Below are 6477 nucleotides of genomic sequence, written 5' to 3' on the forward strand. Positions count from 1 at the left end.
CTTCTTGATGCTCTAAGATTCCTTCACTTATCATTTCCTTTCTGCTTGAAGAATTTCCTTTAGCCTTTCTTTAAGTGTATATCTGTTAAGTAACAAAGTCTCAGAGTTTTCTTTCACATGAGAACATTTTTATTCCCTTCTCACTACTGAAGAATAGCTTTGCAAGATATGGAGCTTGCAGTTAATAGTTCTTTTCTTTCAGGACTAGAAAAATACTGTGCCACTTCTCTTTGTCCTCCGTTGTTTCAGATGAGAAATCTGTAATTCAAATTGGTATTTCTCTAAAGATAATACCTTGTTTCTACCTGGCTGCTTTCAAGATACTGTCTTTGTTTCCAGTGTTTAGAATTGAATTATGCTGTGTCGTGTTGTGGATTTCTTTAAGTTTACCCTACTTGAAATTCTATTAGCTTTTTAAATCTGTGTATATATCTACATCTATATGTATATCTATCTATCTATCTATCTATCTACCTATCTATGTCTTCCTCCAAATATGGGAAGTTATCAACCATTATTTCTTCTAATATGGGACTCTAATGATATGAATTTAGATTGTTTGTTATTGACTAGATTAGTTAGATCTGAGTTAAAATTCTGTTTAAGCCACTTAGTAGCTAAATTATCTAGGTAAAATATTTCAGATTGATTGATTGATTTCTATAAAATAAGATATGAGGCCAGTCTGTATTGGACCTCTGTTGCTTTAATCAGCAAACACTGCCACCACCACCACCCCCCGCCCAGTGGGACTTTATGCACATAGACACACATTGTTTTCTTTGGGGAACTTCTCTTTCCTCATTGTATTTGGTGGGGTTGCCAATCATAATCACCACAACCCTTACCACACTCCACAAAGATTGAATTGTGTTCACCCTAGGAAGTAAACTGAATGAGACATCAGCATTACCATGTTCAGCCCAGTAACTGGACCAATGCCTCATCCATAAGACTAATTATTATTTATTGCATGTGCAAATAATGACTCAAATCCCAATAACATTTTTTTCCCAGAGCAGTGAGGTAAGAAAATACTTAAAGATTTGTAGTGCAGGTCAGCAACTGGCTCTGGAATTCACTGCATTAGCAATCTAATTGTTCTGTCTCTTTATTGCTTGCTCCACATTTCTCCCTCTCCCTTTGGCTACATCTATCTTATTCTGCATGTCTTTATCTAGACTATCTCGGTATTTTTCTCCTTAAGTCCCTAAGCTTCTTTATTTCTCCATTCTCTCTCTTATGATCTCTGCTCCCCTGACATTTTTTTTTATTATTTTGTACCTATTTTGATTCCTACTTCTGTATTTTATTCCTTCTTACCTTCCCCATTTTATTTATTTATTATTTATTTATTTATTTTGTAACCAGCTTCCATTCACTTTATTTTTCTCATATAAAACTATGTGGTGGTCACAGCTGGAGCTTGGGTCCTCTGCAAGGAAGCTCTGGTGTGGGTCTTTACAAGATGGTCAGTGAATTCCTGCTCTGGAGACTTGGTGAACAGCATCTGTTTCCAGAGATCAGGGGTGAGAGAGCTGTAGGTCTTGGAAATGGCATCAAAGGTGACCTTGGCAAAGTTGCCCAGGGTGGCAGTGCAGCCCCTGACAGAGGTGTAGCAATCGTCAGTACTGGCCATCAGCAGCAGCTTCTTCGGCACAGGGGCTGAGTTGATGCCAGTGCCCCTGGGGCAGGGATGAGACTCACCAGGCCAGAGCCACAGAGAGCCAGTCATCTTGCAATGAACAGCATTGGGCTTGCCGATCTTGTTACCCCAGTAACCTCGCTGCATGGGGACGATGGAGAGCTTGGCCAGAATCATGGCCCCACAGATGGCAGTGGCTACCTCTCTGGAGCACCTGACACCCAAATGATGTCCATTGTAATTCTCAGTGGCGGCAAATGCCTAGAACCTGGTCCCGCTGGCCAGCACGGGTCTGCTTTTGCACAGGCATTATCTTCAAAACCTTGTCCTTGAGGGATGCCCCCAGCAAAAGGTCAATGATCTCAGATTCCTTGATGGGCAGAGAGAAGAGACAGATCTCCTCCAGGGACCTGATCTTCATGTCCTCAACCAAGCTACCCAGCTTGGTGACAGGGAGCCTCTCCTTGTCCTTGGCCCCAGCCCCGGGATGACATAAACTACCTCAGCCTCCTCTCCCGGGGCCCCCTCGGCCTCCGAGCCCTCCAGCAGCACCTGTATCATCTGCCATTTGGTGTTTTTATGGAGAAGAATCTTACTTCCCCACTTTAATCTTTTTGCTTCTTACCCGTCTTTCCAGATCATTTTCTCTATTCAGTATCAGATCACAATGGGACTCTAAGTTACGTGTATTTATTTAGTATTTACTGTTTATTCAGTATTTATTTGTTATCTCTTGGAATAAAGATTTATCTTCCTTTTTCTAACTGAAAGAAAGTCATTTAATGTATTAAAATGAATATATGTAATTTAAAATATTCTATACAATCTAATTAAATATTTAATATATTTAAGTACCAAAGTTAAATATATTTATGTAGGGAAGATAATATAAGTTTTTATTCACCTTCAGCTCATGATTAATTTTGCTTTTCTTGTGGATTAAAGGCTGTTAATAGGAAAAAAAAAATCCTCATCCCTCTTGTAAACATGGGTCTCTGATGTCTTTTATTAAGTTAGTGCTAAAGCCACAAACAGCGAATGTGACAAGCAGGTCTGATGACAGCAATGTTAATTAATCTCCCTAAGCTGGACCATCTGTTTTTTGGAAACTGAACAAGAAACACACAGCCCTAGCTCAGCATCTGGAGTATTCATTGGCTGGTGAGTATTGACTATGCATATTAGTCAGTCAGAAATGTCCAAAAGGAAGAGCACACCATGGCCAGTGATCTGGCTGAGTGGACAGACCTGTTCTTTGGTTAGAGAATGATTCTTTATTCAGCTCATTCTCAATTCTGCCCCAGTCAATTCTGCTGTGCTATAGAGCTGGTCCCAGTAGAAAAGAAAGAGGGAGGTAACAGTCCCTGTGTCTCTGCCTGAGGGATGGCAGGAAGCATGGCTACACTCATACTTCCTGGCCACTAGCTCTGCAGCTCAAGCTGTTCTCTTTTGCTATATGTCTTCTCTAAGGCTTTCCTCTGCTAACCTATCCCAAGTGGTGCTTAGTGCTCTGTTCTCCATCTCTACATCATAGGTTCAGCCGAAGAATTTATTTTCTTATTGTGAATCAATACAATAATCTCTCCTGGTGGAGGGTTTTCAACCTTGAACCTTAGCTGTCATTGGGAATGAACATTGGAAATGAATCTGTTCCCTGGGGTCCTGAAATGCTCAAAGCTCTCAATTTCTGCTCCCACCTCCACTCCCATGTCCTTGATAATATGTGCCAGGACCCAAAAACATTTAATTGGAGAGCTTAGTTGAGTATTTTTCTCCTCCTTAGATTACCCTATAAATATTGAAATTGAACAAGATCTTTCAAAGTACTAAGTGACATTTTGTTGGTGTACACATGGGATAAATACATTTACATCTATTAGATAATTATTTATCAAGCTAATTGGCCCCAAACCATCAACTTTTTATTTTTATTTTTTAAGATAAAGCCTAACACTTGCAGGGAAGAGGTATTTTTTTCATACTTGGGTTCTCCTGGGGCATCTTGCAAAACTGGATTCACAGACTGCAAATGTGCTTCGCAGCTTTCTCAGTGAGGAAGGGAAAACTGAGATCTCTAGCATTAAACAATCATTTTATTCCACAAAACCTGTGTGTGAATTATTGACATTCCATTCCCATGTTTACTCAATTAATGAAGCCAATTAGTGCACATTGTGCTTTGTAGTAGCATCAGCAGGAACTAAATGAGCCTTTGGGGATGTTTATGGACTTAGTTGATTTCAGGAAAAAGGTTGACTGATAGAAGCAGCTGCTAGTGGGAAACAGTTTGCTCCCAAATAGAAATGAACCATAAGATTGAACAGATGTTGTTCTGTCTTCTTAGTGCCTGGATTATGGTGCAATGTTATCAATTAATTTCCTACCAGGAAAGTCTAAAATATAGTCAAAGGAAACTGTCAGAGGCCTGCCACAGCGTTCTACAGCAGCAGGGCAGTGTTTATTCTCCAGGAGGTTTGTAGTCATTGGCTTCCCAGTTGTCTCACTAATCAGTTAAAAAACAAACAATAAAATGACCAACAATTAAAAAAAATTGACTTAGAAATAATATATAAACTTAGAGAATGAGTTGAAATCCCTTTGAATACATTTTATAATATTCCAGTTAATTACGGTAATGAGATGTGGTAGTTAATTTTATGCCTCAACTTGACTGAGCTAAGGGATACCCAGATGGCTGGTAAACAGTTTTTCTGGATGTGTCTTTGAGGGTGTTCCTGGAAGAAATCAGCAGTTGAATCAATAGACTGAGTAAAGCAGATGACCCTTACCAATGCAGGTGGGCGTTGTCCAATTTATTGAGGACCTGAATAGAACAGAAAGGTGGAGGAAGGACAAATTTGCTCTTTGCTTGAACTGGGACATCCATCTCTCCTGCTCTCAGACATCAGCACTCTTGGTTCCCAGACCTTTGGACCTGGACAGAATTATACCACAGATTTTCCTGGATCTCTAGTTTGTGGATGGCATCATGGGACTTCTCAGCCTCCATCATTGTGTGAGTCAGTTCCTATAATTTATCTCCTCTTTATCTATCTATCTATCTATCTATCTGTCTATCTACCTATCATCTATCTATCTATCTATCTATCATCTCCTATTTCTCTGGAGAACTGTGACTTATACATGAGGAAAACAAAGAAAAGGGGCAGAGAACAAGACCTCTTATTTCCAGAGGGTAGACTTCCCAGCTGCAGTCTTTCTGGAAGAAATCTATTCTATAGCTCTCTCCACATTATAATGCAGAGGATCTGCAACAGGTGTCAGACAAAAGTAGGTTTCCATCAGGTATGCCCCCACATAGGTTGTATGACCTTGGGTAATTTATCAATACCTTCTGTGAGTTATCAATACCTTGGGTAAGTTAATAAAGCATGCTATATCTTGGTTTCTCCTCTATAAAATGAAGATACATATACTTGCTAAATTAAATAAAATAACATGTGATAATTTTTGTTGTAATGCACATTTTCTATATTAGGTATCATAGATTATATATACAATCAATTTATTAATTTGCAAGGAGATGAAGGAAGTGAAAAAAGGACTTTAAATGAATAGGTTGGCTGTAAAGATGCTTTCTGATTTTAGAAACATGTTAATGTGAAAAAGAAAAAAACTTGCACCCTAGATTTAAGAAAATGTCAGAGTATATGCTAAAGAAATATTTACTTTTCTTCTTCTCATGTATTAAGAAAGCAGATATCAGAGAGCAGCTCACCAAACATTCAGGGAGACTGGAACTTCTTGATATCTATTTATAATATACTTTATTTCTAGTATGAGTATATAAAATCCAATGTACAAGAATCAAAGGATCCTAGTTTGAGACATGTGAGCATCTCATGTGGCCTTTATTTCTTATGTTAGGCTCACAAATAAAACAAGATGGCTTCTGTTTCATAATCCACACTTAATTAGTCCTTTTTTTGGTGGGACCAATAAAGAGCGGGGTGCAAAGATTGTATTTGTTTTACTACTGAAAGAGCATTTCTAGCACAATGAATAAATCACAAACCCAAGACACTTTACTCTGTATAATTATTGTGAAGCCTAGTTTTATTTTCACCGAAGTGAGGCGTGAGGTTTTGTATGCGCTTGTGTTGTTTTTAATTTTGGCAGGAGATGGGGCAGTAGAGAAAGCTGTGAGGGAAAAGTGTTGCTGTCTTGTAAAATTATTTTTACATAGCTGTGCTAATTTATTTCACTCATACCCATTGATTGTACACAAAGAAATCAGCCAGATCAGAGACCGGACTTGGAAACATTGGAGACAGATAGAAATATTGGATTTTTTGAAGACAGAGAAAGGGGAAATTATATATTTATGTACTAATAAATATTTGATATAATATATATAATATATATCAATATAGTTATATATTAGTATAATATATATAATAGTATATGTCATGTGTGTATATATTTACACACATACTGAAGGAAAAAAGAGATACAACTGATAGACAGTACAAAAATATTCCCTTTGGGAAGCCTAAAAACTTGGCCCTGCAGGGGGTTATTCTTACCCCCTTCTCTTCCTCTACCTATGTGTCTCTATGAATCATGGTTCAGGGGTGCTTGACATGCTGCTTGAATCTGAGCCATGTGGAACCACTTGCCTCACGCATGTCTATCCATAATAGGGCTGGTGCTGCTTCTGTGTCCCTCTTTTGTAATCCAGGTCTTCTGTCTTCAATTTCAGAGTTCCTGGTCAATTTAAAGTATCTCTTCTTTCCAAATGGTTAGAGAAGCCTCTGCCACAGCTTTTGAAAACAAGATTTTAATTCTCTTTATCATCAACATATAAGTGT

General features: G+C 38.4%; 1 pseudogene across 1 annotated transcript; it reads right to left on the bottom strand.

Moving 5' to 3' along the window:
- Positions 1-1196: 1196 nt before the first annotated feature.
- LOC309969766 (small ribosomal subunit protein uS5-like) lies at positions 1197-2213 on the bottom strand (annotated as a pseudogene). The gene has a single exon. The product of its transcript is annotated as a small ribosomal subunit protein uS5-like (transcript).
- Positions 2214-6477: the final 4264 nt, after the last annotated feature.

This window comes from Leucopleurus acutus (assembly GCF_964270905.1).
Source record: "Leucopleurus acutus genome assembly, chromosome: 12".
Classification (NCBI taxonomy): Eukaryota; Metazoa; Chordata; class Mammalia; order Artiodactyla; family Delphinidae; genus Leucopleurus; species Leucopleurus acutus.